The sequence below is a fragment of the Protopterus annectens genome, chromosome 8.part0 (genome assembly GCF_019279795.1).
Source record: "Protopterus annectens isolate FY-2018-M chromosome 8.part0, PAN1.0, whole genome shotgun sequence".
NCBI classification, from domain to species: domain Eukaryota; kingdom Metazoa; phylum Chordata; order Ceratodontiformes; family Protopteridae; genus Protopterus; species Protopterus annectens.
Genome location: NC_056741.1, coordinates 1169208091 through 1169224212, shown reverse-complemented (window position 1 = coordinate 1169224212; position 16122 = coordinate 1169208091). Strand labels below are relative to the sequence as shown.

Below are 16122 nucleotides of genomic sequence, written 5' to 3'. Positions count from 1 at the left end.
AAGCCCTCAACGACTTTCTTCCCTTAGGAACTATTGCAGTTCACACGGACAACATGTCCGTGGTGTGGTACATCAACAAGCAGGGCGGAACCAAGTCCTATCCCTTGTGTCTAGAGGCTCTCAGACTTTGGCAATGGGCGATCTCCTCTCATCGGTTTCTGGTAGCAACGTATATCCCTGGGAAAACCAACATAATAGCGGACAGATTGAGCAGAGCTATACTCATGCCTCACGAGTGGTCTCTCAAGCAATCCATAGTGGAAGAGATTTTTCAGAAGTGGGGCCGCCCATGCTGCGATCTTTTTGCTACTCCTCTAAACAGCAAATGCCCAGACTTCTTTTCTCTTTTCCCACTTCCGGGCCATCCCCCCAGAGACGCTCTTTCCCAAGATTGGCCCCAGGGACTTCTTTATGCTTTTCCCCCCTTTCCATTGATTCCACAGGTACTCCAGAAAGCGTCCGTCTTGAGAGCCAAAATGATTCTCATTGCCCCTTACTGGCCTCGACAAATTTGGTTCCCATTCCTTCATCGCCATCTCTTGGTGCAGCCTTGGCATCTGGACCCAGTACCAGATCTTCTGACCCACCAGTCGGGTCAGCTGCACTGGTCCGTTCCTTCCCTCAACCTCACAGCTTGGTTGCTTCACTTCCTTCCTTAGCCAGGCTTCCTATGATCTCTAACCCCGTTAGAGACATCATAGTAGCTTCTCTTAAGTCCTCTACCAGGAGGATTTACTCTAGTAAGTGGAAACGCTTCTCCCTCTGGGCGAAAGATAAGAACATAGATCCCTTTACTGCCCCGGTTCAGTCAGTCTTGGATTTTCTAGCGGAAATTTTTCACTCAAGTTCTTCCTCTTCCACAGTCAAAGTTCAGTTGGCAGCAATCTCCAACTTTCATATCGGGTTTGCAGACCACAAACCACATTATGTCCCACAAGCTTTGTAAAGCCTTTCTTAAAGGGTTGTTCCTTCTAAAGCCCCCTGTTAGGGATCCTCCACCACAGTGGGACCTAAATTTAGTGCTGGCATCCTTGATACTTCCCCCTTTCGAACCGGCTGCTTCATGTTCATTAAAGTTTCTTTCTTGGAAGACACTCTTTCTTGTCGCCATTACCTCAGCTAGAAGAGTGTCGGAACTTCATGCCCTATCTGTTCGTTCCCCTTATTTGGTCTTCCACAAGGACAGGGTATCCTTGAGAACCAATCCATCCTTTTTGCCCAAGGTTGCTTCTAAGACAAATTTAAACCAATCCATTGATCTTCCTGTATTTTTTCCAAATTATTCTAACAGGGCGGAACAAAAATTGCATTACCTTGATGTTCACTGCCAACTTAGATATTACTTGGACAGAACAAAGCAATTTAGGAAATCTGATCAACTCTTCCTTTCTTATGCTGAAAATAAAAAAGGTCTCCCTGTTTCTAAAGTGACCTTATCCAGATGGCTATCTTCCACCATTTCTGACATTTATCAACTTAGGGGCAAACAACTCAGCTCAAAACATAAAGCACATTCCACAAGAGGCCTAGCCACTTCTACAGCTTTTCAGCCTAGGCTGCCCTTAGATACTATTTGTGCAGCAGCCACTTGGGCCACTCCTCATACCTTTGTTTCTCATTACAAATTGGATTTGGCCTCCAGTGATAGGGCAAGCTTTGGTTCCACTGTTCTCAAGAGTCTGTTCCATTGAGCCACCCAGGATAGAGGTGCTAGGGACGCGGTCCCATCCAGCAAGAATGAAGGCGAGATTGACAACTTAACATTTAGAAGTTATGTACCTACCATAACGTTCCATGTTAGTTGTCTTCTCTCGCCTTCTTTCTTGCGTTCCTCCCTCCTGTCCCCCTATCCTGGACAGACCTTGATCTCCCCTTTTCTCTGGAAGATTCTTCTTCCTTGGACACCAGATAGTTCTTGTCCTTGGTTACCTGGTTTCCATTACAGCCTTTTAAGGTTAGTGTTTCTCTTTCCTTAGTGGAAAGTTTTTATAGGCAGTTTTTCCTCTAGACACCAAACGAGATCTGGGTAATTACAGCCTTGCATCATGGGATATGGGGCTGCCTTGAGCTGGTAAAAGTGACTCTCGAGCTTAGCAAGTGCCGAGTCGGAGCCGAGGATCGGCTCCGAACCCATCCAGCAAGAAAGAAGGCGAGAGAAGACAACTAACATGGAACGTTATGGTAGGTACATAACTTCTAAGTCTAGCAAGGTGTTTACTAGTCTAATTTCTGACTCGGATGCCCCTTTTCCCTCTTAGAGAAAAGTCAGTCCATTCTAACCCTTCTGTTTGTGGAATTGAAGTGTATAGATCCTTGACATCAATTGTCAAGAAGTTGTAGTCATCCTGATACGGGAGTTCATTTAACTTGGATAAAAATGTCCAAGAATCCTTACAGATCTGACTCTCATCCTTCAAGTATTTTTTTAAAGTGCTGTCTGCTACTTTTGCTATAGGGTAGGTGATACTTTGTCGGGTGTCTTAAAGTGGCCTCATTGGTGGGTCAGCTAATGATTTATGGATTTTAGGGACACCGAATAACACTGGTGTCCTAGGTGCCAACACAATGAGATAATTCAGGAGGGGTAAATCAACTAATTGTTCAATAAATAAATAATTTAAACAGTCTTTTATTCTTTTGTAAGCAGTATTCACTTCATTTAGACTAGCTAGGGCATATGTGTCTGTCTGTAACAGTTTGGCCATTTTGTTAGCTGTAGGTAGTACTTTAGGTAGGTTTGTTACTCTAGGCGTTCTGGCTAACAATAACAACCTTTTGGTACTGATAGTCAGGAGAGAGGTAAACCTTTAAAGAAACTTTAAAGAAACTCCAAAAGGCAAGTTTAGGTAATTCCTATAACCATTGTATTAAATAGACATAGCCACACACACTAATGTCTATGGCTTACCTTTCACCATTCTAGGTTTATATATATGTTTAAGCTGTCTCAAAACAGCCTTTAAAATGGTGTAAACATATTTTAAACTAGGATGAGTACAGTAACACTAACAGGAACACTGTCAAGGATGAAAACACAATAAAAATTGTAGCATTAAACTATCACTTATCATTATTAACTCACTTCTATATACACATTTCAACAAATTAGTATGGTTTTATATGTATATAGTCAGGTATTGATGTGTGGTGCTTATTGTATTACTACATTATTTTATTTAATAATTTTCTAGACATTTATAAGTGTGTCTACTAAACAGTAGTTGATTTATTAAGTGGTTGGATCTAATTGAGTAATTAACTAATTAGTAAATAGGGTTTTATATGCATATAGTCAGGTACTGATGTATGGTGCTTACTGTATTATTACATTATTTTACTTAATAATTTTCTAGACATTTATAAGTGTGCCTACTAAACAGTAGTTGATTTATTAAGTGGTTGGATCTAGTTGAGTAATTAACTAATTAGTAAATAGGGTGAGGAATGAGGATTTAAGAGTAAGTTGCTCTACATACTATATCTGAAGAAGTCTAGTCACTGACTAGACGAAAAGCGCTTCATCGAACTGTGTATGACCGTTTTACTTGACCTATTTGTTTTGTTTTTATTTCAAGTTATTTTAAACAAAGTCTTCTGTGGTGAGTCCTAGTTCCCAGCTTTGTTGTTTTTTTTTCCTTTATCCTGTTTGTCATGCCGTTTTCGAGTCCAAGACAATTGTTTCATAACTTCCTACCCAAGAAACCCTTTATAGTACATCTGGACCCAACCTCCTCCGGTGTAGCCCTCCTCAACTAAAGCATGCCACATGGTCCATTCTTTCTCTGGGTTTCACTCATTATATATTAACAAACTCCTCTCTGACCTCCTAACTTATCTTATTGTCCAAAAACCAAAAAGACTGGACACTGCTCGAGTATCAACTCCTTCTATTTATTAAAAAACAGACATACAAATGATGAGCGCTTTCGGGCCTCTGCCCTTCATCAGATAAAGCATCTCCCAAAATCAAACATTTTAAAACAAATACAGACCAATAGAAAATCAGTAAAAATCAGTAAAAAACCCGCCTATTCTTAAGGGCGGGTCTCATAGGAATGACTTCATTAAGCCCAGGGCTCCTGTGTGCCATAAACTCAATTATCCATTTAGATTCAGCTAGCTCTGTTAATTGTTTAATGTCACCCCCTCTTTTGTTCAGCTTCACATTCACTATCACTTTAAATTTGAAACTATGTGTAGGATGAGCTACCAAATGTCTATATAATGCATTGCGTATATCACCATTCCTAATCGAAGAGAGGTGCTGCAAGACCCTAACTTTGAACATACAGTTGGTCTTGCCTACATAAAAACTTGTGCAGGATTGACACTCTGCCAAATAGACCACGTCAGTGGTTCTGCATGTCGCTTTCCCTTTCAGATTGAATGTTCTTCCAGTCACTGGATGTGTAAAAACACCCCTACTATCTATGTGGGCACAAGCCTTACATAGCCCACATGGAAAGGTGCCCTGTTTAGTGATGGCCAAATTGTCCATACTGGTCCTTACCTTATCTTTACAGAGTAAATCTTTCAGGTTTTTGTTTCTTTTATATCTAAAAACCAGTTTATCACCTAGTATGCTCTTCAAATTTACATCACTAGTTAAAATATTCCAATTCCCTCGGATCAGTGCACAAATATCACCTATATTGCTGCCATAGGTTAGCATCAACCTAGAATCATGTCCACTGGACCTATCATGCTGTTTACTTATGCAAGTGTCAATAGTCCTCAGCCATGGTATGTACCTATCCTTTCTGTAACCTTTGCCAAACTCCACCCTGTTGTCCACCAATTTCCTATCATAACCCCTGGTATGAAAGCAGTCCTTCAGGGTCCTCATCTCCTGTTCAAAGCATGCATCATCATTGCTAATTCTAGAGATCCTAGCAACCTGTCCCTGCACTATATTGGGAAATATGTGTCGAGGGTGCATGCTGTCAAAAGAAAGCAAAGTATTCTTCCAGCAATCTTTTCTATATAAACTGGATGAAAAGCCATTCTCAGTCAACTGTACCCTGACATCCAAAAAGTCAATCTGTGTGCGTGAGCTGTTGTCCGTGAACCTCAAAAATGATGTGGTGGTGTGTAGGTAGGAGACAAAGTCAGCTAAAGAGCTGTCATCCCCATTCCAAAGAATAAAAATATCGTCCACGAAACGCTTGTACATCTTAATGTGACCTTTCCATAACGTGTTGTTTAACACCATACTTCTCTCCCAAAAAGACAAGACTAGGTTAGCATAGGTGTTGGCACAGGGGGTGCCCATGGCTATCCCCTGTGCCTGCCTAAATGCTTGATTCACACCAATAAAAACATTGTTATTCAATACCAAACCAAGCAAACCCAGTATGGTATCAATCTTCAGGATGGAGGCACCTAACTCCTGCAAAAGTTCAGAAATGGCTCGTATCCCATAGTCATTGCCTATGACAGTAAACAGGCTCTGAATGTCCATAGTTACCATAAGTAATTCACCATCAATCTGACTCACTTTACAAGCCCCTATGTTTTTCAAAAAATGGCCTGTATCTAATAGCACACCATCCAATTTGGCTAGATATGGCCTTAGCTCCGTCTCCAACCAAATCGAGATGTTTTCTGTCACCCAACCTCTGCCAGACACTATTGGTCTGAGAGGTGGGTCAGTTTCTTATCTTATTGTACTATATGCATATAATACGGTCAACTATAGATCAGAACCCTGCAATCTTACATCTCTAAATTCCTACACAGTGACCTCTTGCATAGCCTTTCCTAATTCTGACAGTTTTTCTGGAACATCAGACCATTGCAGGACAGTCAATATCAGATTTCTTGGGACCTTACCATATGTTTTCTCAAAGTCTAGGAATACCCATTTAGTCTTTTACTTATGCATTTATTTATTGGCAATTCTTTACCAGGTTGGTCTAACTGGGTAAGTAAAGTTACCCCTTTTGAGCAGAGGCACAAGGAGAAAAGGTCCAAAAAAGTTTCACAAAGCAATTTAAAGAGCAAATAAAAGTAAAGTCATATGACTAGCATATAGAGTATCAAACATGAACAGCAGCAGATGGAGGAATTTCCAAACGTGTGAGTAAATATTGAAATTTAAAAAAATGTTGTAGTGGTAGGTCCATTATTCCAGTCTCTGACAAATTAACTCTATAATGTCATGTTGAAACAGTGAGAATAGAATAGTTAGGACAGCATCAGACCCATATAAGTGCAAGACCCTAAGTACACACTCAGTGGTGAGAGACCTGAGCACACAGGTTAACAGCAACCTTACCTTTGATCACCATGCCTATACAGTGGTAAGAAGGGCAATCTGTATTGCACATTTTATAAGTAAGAGCATTGCCTCAAGAAAAAAAGAAATTATAACCTCCCTGTACTCTTCCATCATTAGGCCAATAATTGAGTACAGTGCCCCCTTTGGCATGTACCATTCCAAGCACCTGCAGCAAATAGCGAGACCACAAAGGTTCCTCACAAGGAAAACTCAAGGTCTTCAACATCTGTCCTATGAGGATCATCTGAAATCACTGTCACTTTATTCTTTTTCATACAGACTGCTCAGAGGTGATCTCTGCCTTGCATATAAGGCAATCTTTGACCTTGCTTTAATGGAAATGCTGCATATCTGTAAATGGTACACAGGGTACTCACTATAATGGCCTTAACCTGGTATGTGACATTAATAGAACCTGCTGGAGGGACAGATTTGTGTCCCAGAGGTTACCACACCTTTGGAACAGACTTCTGCTTCATGTCAAGCCGAGTACCTCATTCACCCTCTTCAAACACAATCTGGATGATTGGATGGGTAACCATAAGTTCACCCCTGGGGTTCCACCTATGTCCCTCTTGGATGGGGGTGATAGGTGTTGATCATGAAAGTAAGGGTAAAACTTGGCTGTGCTTGTAAGGTCCCTAGGATCATTAGCCTAGTAACCTCCTATGATCCTGTGTTCCTAAGACAAATGGTTATTTGGTATGGAACATTAGCAGACAGTGATCTTGGTGCCAGTTGATAAGAATGCCTGCAAAGTAGATAGAGGCATGAGACTAGTAATAATACAGGAAGTTAGCAGGTACGGAGTCATAGCCAGGTGTACAATGTGAATAATATGGAAGATAGATTAGGTGTCCTGAGGAGTAAGCTAATTTGCATTAAAAATAAAAAGGGGAGGAGGTTAGGAAGTAGAGTGCAATTATAGCAGAGAGTCAAGTTAGTCAGAGAAAGTGCAGAGATATAGCCAGTTATTTTTGAGGTATTCTCTGAGTTGGTCCCCAAAGTCTTTCTTTTGTTAAGTTGTTTGATTTCAAGTGACAAAGAAGTCCATTGTCTAGTGACATGTGAAGAGTAAAGACAGTCACCAGCATGGTTATTCGATTTGGTTACTTAAAGAAGCACTTATCAGTGGAACAGAAGAGCTGTATTAGGAGTGTATGGTTAAAGGATGTTAGCTAGGCTAGGACAGGGAGTCAGAATCTGGATGAGATTGTGTGGTGTGACAAATTGGGATAGGACTAGATAGTGTGGAAGCTCAGTCTATGAAAGTTGCTCTTTCTTCATCTCAAGTTTCTTCTCAACTGTCTGTCTCACTGCAAATATCAGGGTGGTTATTCTGCATCCTGATCTGAATCTGGACTGCATTACTCCCATCTTACTTTCTACTGCCCTGGATATTTATTTATAAATAATCCTTCCAAGCACTTTCATGCAGCATGGCAGGAGTTTGATACCTCCATACTGCCTACAGTTGTGAATGTCCCCTTTATACCCTGGCACTAGAGTGCTTATTTTCTTCCATAACTCACCAAATATCTTCATCATATCTGCCTTGACCTCATCTGAGCCTGCTGTTTTTACTAATTTCATTTTCCTTGGTGCTGTTCTTACTTCTTCTAGGGTCGGTTCTTCTTCTTTCTTCTTAGGCTGTGTCTGGGGCAGTACAGCCTTTGTGAGGTTTTCTTCATTCAGAAACTGTTGGAAGAACTCCTCCCATCTTCCTTTGATTTCCCATGGACTGTTTAGCAGGTTGTTGCTGGCAAACTTATGAAGAGTGCCTGATGACTAACTTATTTATCTTTCTGTCTATACCTTGCAGCCTGAACTGATTTATTTGCACCATCTGCTGAGTCATATTCTGGAAGCTGGTTGAGTGCCTGTGATATCTTGTTCTGTGCTATTGCAACTACTTTGTTAGCCTCTTTATTAACCAGACAGCATTCCTTCTTAGCCTGGCCTGTCTTTTCCATCTCCCATAGGAAACAGGTAATGCTGTATTTTAATAAATTTATTCTGATGTTGTGGATTAACATTAATGTAAATTTAGTCTTTTTTATTTATAACAATGACCAAAATATTCACACATTGTGTTAGATGCAATTGTTTATTAATGGCAACTAATTTTCCCATTCAGTTTAATTTATGACCTATTTACCTATTTTACAGCTGAGAGCTGCTGATACTTTATGTGTAGAATTCATCACTGGCATAGTTCTGTTTTATTTGTGATATTCTCCTGGCAAACTTCCTAAGCCTGTAAATAAATCATGGTAGTCATGAAAGGTAATTTTTATGTCTCCCTAAAGAATCTGTATCTTCCTATTAACTCAGTGACTGCTTATTTACACATTCACTCCTTTGTTTCACACCATCTTCCATTCCTGTCTTCTCATAAGCCAAGCAACCTAATATATTAGAATTTAATTCTTTAAGTCCTATGATTTGAAAGAGGATATTGCACTTATTTTTATATAATAATTCAGTAGCTTTTGATACAGCAGCTCTCCCCCTCTGGCCAGAAAATGTTAACTATATACACAGTTCTGTTTTCAGTTTAACAGAACCTAATGCTTCAAAACTTAAATTTAGTGAAATATTGTATTCTGATTCTGTGTTTAGTTTAAAATCAACATTTTACTTGTAAAGTCTCAGCATTTCTTTCCAACAGTATTACTGCTTTCTTATAGTGACATTTCAGAGACACTTTCATACTTTGATGTGTCATATCTTTTCACTTCTATAGCATCAGCAAACAGCTCTTTCACAGATTTTTCTTCAGCAATATGTGACTACTTATAAATCCATTTATTCTCCTTCTACATGTTTCAAAATTTACATTTCTGGCAGAAATTGTTAATGGCAATGTTTCCTCCTGTGCTGATAACTGTAAACATTAAACAAGGCTTTAATTTAAATTTTATCTCCTTAACTTTCATACTTCAGTATTAAATGCCTCCCTTTTTCACATTCTTTATTGTTGCAGAAGATTCTCACTTTATTTCCAGTTTTTCACTTTTAAGTCGTATTTCATTTTACACAAAACAATTTCTTAAGTTAACACTTTTAACTGCTTACTAGCAGTTTCACTATCTCTACAAACATTCTCATTTTTTTATATGATCACTTCTGCTTGCCTTAATACCCAGAGCCTTGTTACTTCATTTCTTATATAACAAGCTGTTTTACTTCAGTAAAGGAAATTGTACTTCTCACCAAATTCACTGTCTTTGACTCTGTTCTTCAGGTCTGTTGTTCAACAGCAAAAGCATTTTTAATCTGTATAGGATCTTATGCCCTTGTAAAGAATATATGGTGAATAATGGCAAATTCTTTCTAGGGTCATAATACTTCAAATCTACCTCTGATATTATATTTCTTCACATTTGATGCTGAGTGATATTTATGTGTATGTCCTGATAAGCAATAAATACTCTATCATAGTATAGGTGAATGACTAGCCTAACACTAGTGGGTCACATGACATGCAGCCTCTAGTAGGTAATGCATTAACATTCAAAGCTGTATGCACCATATATAATACAGTGGTAGATAGGCTACATAGTTATAAATCACAGAAAGGACATAATAGTCTGAAAGTTAATATTTTCACATTTTACAGGAGAGTTAGCAACTACAAAGCAGAAGAAAACCAAATTATGGCAGAGAGATGTAATGCTAATTGACAATGCTAGATCCATATCTGATAGTAAGTGAATAACATTTTTGAAGATTTACAGTACACATGAACCAGAATGAGGATATCTTTAAATGCAAATATTCCACTTTTATGATGGATAAGAGATACACAGAAAACATTATAATGTGACAATTTGTATGTCCTTCCAGTATCTGAAGCACAAATACTATATGTAACAGATTATTTTGCTTTCTTTCAGTCTCTAGATCAAAGAAAAGACAGCGAGTACATTACGTTAGAAGATACCGGAAAATTTCAGAATTGGAAATGAAATCAACATGGGCCTTCCTGTGATCCTGGCATTCTTAATACCTCACTGAAATGATACAGTGTTTCATGTCAGCAGTCTACACTTTTTTAACTACTGCACTATGAAATATTGGTTACTTTTAAACTGTCTTATGAAAGGTGCACAGTTAAATATATATGGTCTTATGTAGTATCTCTTAAGGGTATTAGCAAAAGAAAGCTCCATTTTAACATCAAGCAACACTCCCTTTAGCATATCATACCTAAATCTTAAATGTTTGAGAATAAGAAGTATTTAAGTAAAAAGTTGCTGTATGATGTTACATTGATTAACTACATTACTTTTATCTTTCCATGTAGCATGTACATCTGAGTAAAACAGAAAATAATAACAAGTTACTAAACTGACATGCTACAGAATGAGCATGTTATCTGTTGAATATGTAATTTCTGCATTTTGACCAATTATTATGAAAAACATTAATTTGTGCACTTATAGAAAAGATCATGAATGGATCTGTCATAACTTGCTTAAAATAATTTGGAATATTACATAGAAAATTGCAATGCAGTATCTTTAGCTGATTTGATTTAGTTTGCAAAATGTGAAGTCTCTCATTTAATTTCTGGATAAATCATCAAATTAATTTAGGCACAAAATAGCTTGTATTTAATGTCAAAACTCCTTCCAGATTATTGTCAAGATGAGCATGTTGCAATTTACACTGAAAGTGATATGAAGAGAAGAACCGGTATAACTTCCATGCCTCACCAATCTCCAACAATGCTTGTGCTTAACTTGCACTTACCCCATGCCCATGCAACAGCCTATTAAAGAACAGCTTCATCAGGTGGTATGAAGGTATTATGCCTTCTACGGATCCCGAAATAGGTTGTCCTAGCGTAACCAGTACATTTGAAATTAAAATTCTTATGAGTATGTGATATTTGACACTTGTATCTTCCATCAACATTGAACAAGGGGTTATATGTATCACATCATTGAATATGTTAGGTTTATTACAGTCATCAATTTATAAGTCATTTGTAAAGAAGATCTAATTATGTGCATTTGTCTACATTGCTAACACAGTCTACGCCATTCTTGCAGAACAGTTTAATACTGTTCTTCTGTTTAAAGTACAACATAACTTGTAAATTAACTGCGTAGACTAAAAGATAAGATAGAGTCATTATGCTTTTCATGTACCAAAGCAGAGATAAATACTGACTACTTGTTTGCCCATGCCCAGTCAGCCAGGTCCAGTGGTGGCTTTAAGCTAGTACTTACCTGTGAGTACCATGTTGTCATGTCTGACTGAATGCAGACCTTCATTGCTTAGTTTAATTTATCAGTTTTGTATTATTCCTTGTCACAAGTTCATTGTTGTCAGATGATGAGCATGCCAGCCTGATCTGTACTTCTTTATAGGCACCCGGGTTAGCTTTTTTCAGGAGAAAATGGTGAGATATGATTAGCTTTTGTCCGGAGAAAATAGTGAGACGTGTATGAGGGGACAGCTCTAAAGCATATGACTGAACACAGCATGCCTGATTTATTGATGAACATATATCTTCACTATTTCCAGATTCACAGTCCCCACTGTTCAACTCACACTTAGCCAAAAAGTATATATCTGTTACATATCACATGGAATCAGTTTACAATTGTGTATTTTAAATTTCTGTTGTTGGTAACATCAGAAATTTCAGTTCAGTCTTCTACCTTGAAATTGTCTTTGTTTTTAATGTTTTAGTTAACTCTCCTACATTTGTTATCCATTCTCTTTAACTTTATACACAAATAACAGCTGTCTTGCTGATATGTTTTACTTCAGCAGTTTATGCGGTCTGTGCCACGTAATGGCATTGTACCAATAGTAACACCACTCACCTTCTTTTATGTGCTCCCTAAAGTGTATCAAGATAGGGCCTGCCTAAAGTACCACCTGAGCTTTAAATGAAGTGGAGATAAATAATGTTTTTACAGATTTTTGAAAGGTCCTCCTCTGATTTGTAACTTTCATCCTTTTTAATATGTCTGTAATTCTTGGTATGCTTGTTTTACATTTCTGAGTAGAAGTGCTGTGCTGAATGTAATTCCAGTTTCGCTATACAGTAGCTTTGTAAATCTACAGGCACATTAAATTGTACATTTGTAAACTAACTACAGTATGTTAGACAGCCTGCTACTGTATACATGCATGCACATATATAACCTGTAAATAAAGAATGTGCATATAAATATCTGTCAACTAAAGTAAATGTTCTTGAAGAAAAATCACATTTGATTATACTCCAGATATTGGCATCAGTGATGCCATATGGATTTGGTGATGTCTGTACAATGTCACTTTGCTTCTGTACACCAGAACAACAGACACTAGCAATCTTGAAAACAGTAAATTTTATTCCAATATCTTGAATCTAATCTATTGTAGGTCTGCAGGTTCACAATAGCTAGGAATTACTTAAAGGCTTCACTATTGTCTGTGTCACTGTTGTGGTATAGATATGTGTTATTGCAATCGATGTTACTGTTTTCATGAATAGCTCAATTTATTTGTTCTTCTGATATTATTCGTGGCCCATTAACCATATTTGTATGTGTCTTTCAGACTTGCATTTCCCTCTGATAAGCACATCTTTTTTTGCAGTAATGTGTAAGTATTACAGTTTCCTGAGAACTTCAGCCTACTTTTTTTTTCTATTTTACTGGATCATCTCAGTGTGGCAGAGGGTTGCCAGATGTCCCTGTGAGAATAGCAGTGTCTCAGGTGTAGGCATTTTAATTGTGAAACAGCATATTTGCAGCCTGAGGGGACAGTGTTCTACTTATTGCTGTCACTGCTCAACTTATATCATTACAGGAGCCCTGACCTGATAGTAGTTTAGGGATACACAGCTAAAGGACTACATGCTATGTACAGACATACCAGCAGAAAGATATCAACAGAGCATGTTCATGTTACATATTGGTGGAAAGGTACCCTATTATCTTCTTGGGACAATTTACATTCCATGCATGTATTTTCAGGTTTGCTTTATCAATTTTTACTTCCTCCAAGGACTGAATAACATCCAGATTCCATGCCTTGTAACTGGCTATAGTAAGCAGGGCAGAACACAAAGTCTTGTAATTCATCATTTGCTTATACTGCAAAGAAGTCTCTTTTTGGACTTATAATCTAAGTCAGTGCTTTGAGTCAACTGTCCTTGCCATGTACATAAACAGTCACACTGAATGAGTGTTGTTACATACAATGTATATGAATACTTAAGCCAATTTTGTGATACTGTTGAGATATAACAAAACTGATTACATACCTTCTTTTTATTTGCATGTTTCACAGTGAAATACACCAACATCCCAATAAGCACTGCTCCTGCATTAACACTGATGGTTATTCCAGTTATAAGTCCCAGATCAGTTTTATCTAAAGAAAAAAAGATGAGTGTAATGCATAAATTGCTGCAAAATTTAAAAGATGTGCTAATACCACACTTGAACATTTATTAGTACAGTTATTTATTCATAGTTAGCTGCTGCAATAATCTTTTTCTGTTTGCATATTAACATTGTATTCATTTTGCCTAATAGTGTGCTTGTATTTTGAATTAAATTATTATAATATTACATTATATGAGTAAGATTTATTTAATAAATGCAAGGTAAGCAGCAAAGTTGCAAAGCTTCTAAATCAGTGTAAAACATTATCCCCCGGATTCACTATCCTTCCATGCAGGACTAGCTTAGTCCTGCATGGAAGCAAACATTTAGGAGCAGGACTGCAGCATGTCATGCATATCAATGAAGGTGCATTGCCTGAGCTCCTAAATGGACACGGAGCATGTACAGTACAGGGGTGTGTCTGAGAGCAGAGCTCTCAGAATATACATGCCCCTGCAATGAAGAATAGCAGTGTATGAATAAGAATGAGCGAGACCACTCATAGGTGTTCTCATACCCCCAGCAACATCCCTCCAAGTTTACAAGAGAAATAGTTAAAACATTAAATGTAAAGAAGTTTTTTTTATATACAACAGAGTAAATTTAACCATAGGTGTGCGGGTTTGCCCATCACTTAGCTATGGTTAATGCAGCTTAAATGGCACAAGAGGATAAAAAACAAGATATATGCAAATTAAGCAGTACAGCAATAGTGTAGTGGGGACAGCATTCACCTTACTAGCAGTTATTCCCGGTTCAAGTCCAACTCCAGTACAATCCATTTTCCATGTCAAATCAATTTATTTTGCTGCATAACCTATGACATAACATATATCTGTGAACTAGAGTACTGCATTAAATGCAGATGTGAGGTGTCACTGTCATAATGTTGTAAAGTCCACAGATAATCACAAGTGCCTCATACAGTATATGTACACAGGAATCAGGAATACAAATGGAAGGTAAAATGAGTAATGAATGATAAATCCATACAGTTTCCAAATCCACTACCTTCCCAAGAACCATTAGACATTACTGTCTAAGTTAGTGTGGTGGTAAGTGGGAGTATTTATTTATTTTATTTATTTTACATTTGTTGACCAGGCTAGTCTAGCTGGATACATGTCCTTTTTCAGTAGAGGGGCCAAGAGGTTAAGTTATTAAACTTTGGGATAGGGAAGAGACTAAGGTGGAAAGAGACCTTTGAGATTAGTCTGGGTTAATTATTTTAAAAGCTTCAGTGAGTTGGTTGAGTTTGAGAAGAAACCAACCAAGTGTCTTTAGGTTAAGGCAATGAGGGTGGAGAGGAGATGAGTGCGAGCAATGGTTAGTTTTTGCAAGGGGTTAAGTAGTTCTTTATTCTGTACATTGATACAAGTTTTGTGTATATCAAATTTAAGCTTGTGGTCAATAGTCACACCTAGTAGTTTGGGTACCATTTGTGGATTCCACATGGAACGTGTTGTCAGCATTTAAATAGTAATAACTTGGTTTTAGTTGGATTAAGTATGAGTTTCAGTTCAGAGAACCATTTTTTCTACTATAGTAAACAGTTTTGGTTATTGCTTGAAGAGTCAGGAGAGGAGACATCAGAACAGATCAAGGTGATGCAGGTAGCTTTGGGGATGGAAGATCATTTATGAAGACGGAGCCTGAGGAATGCCAATGGTGTTAGGGAGTAGGTCAGATAGCCTTTTGCCACTGGACAGCAACCAGCTTATGGCTGGGTTGTCGAGATGTAGGGGTTTCCAGGTATGAAGCAGATGTTGGTGATTAACCAGGCCTTGATAGGTCAAGAAAGAGAGCAGAGGATATTAATTTGTTGTTACGGTTGTTATTGACTGAGTCAACAAAGGAGAGGAGGGCAGGTTGTACTATGATGGGGAAACCATGTTGGGTATAGGACAAAAGACTGTTTAGGGTGAGGTAGTGTAGGAGTTGCTTGCAAACACACCATGACTTTAGCTATTGGAGACAATATTGCTATGGGTCTGTAGTTGGATGGAGGTCCCTCCTTTGTGAAGAGGGATGATATATGAGATTTTCCAAATAGAGGGAATGGTAGTTTCAGTTATAGTTCTGTTAATCAAGATTGATATGGGAGGTGGTCGGCCGCTAGGTGGTTGGTTTGATTTTTTCAAGAGGGTGCTAATATAGGAGGTAGATACTGGTTGTAAGTTAAAGTGGGTGAGCTGGGACGGACTAAAAGTGTTGGCTATTTCTTCTGGATCTTTCCCAATGAGTTTCTCAGGGGTGGTAGATTTACTTACCGGATGGAGGAGGTTATTAAATCCAGCCCAGAATTTCTTTGGGTTATTCTGGTGTTTATCCTGGAGGTGACAGAAATACTGTTTTTATTTTAGTAGCTCTCCATTTATCCCAGGCCTGGTTTCAAGTTTAATGAGAGTCGGGTAGAGTTTTTAGGATGGACCAATTACAGGA

General features: G+C 38.1%; 1 long non-coding RNA gene across 1 annotated transcript in view; it reads left to right on the top strand.

The window, feature by feature from the left end:
- Positions 1–13790, top strand: part of LOC122809288 — a 120822-nt gene extending 107032 nt beyond the window's left edge. Inside the window, exon 4 of the long non-coding RNA XR_006365888.1 lies at positions 10180–13790. This is a non-coding gene — a long non-coding RNA (uncharacterized LOC122809288). The remainder of the gene's footprint in view (positions 1–10179) is intronic.
- The last annotated feature ends 2332 nt before the right edge of the window (positions 13791–16122 follow it).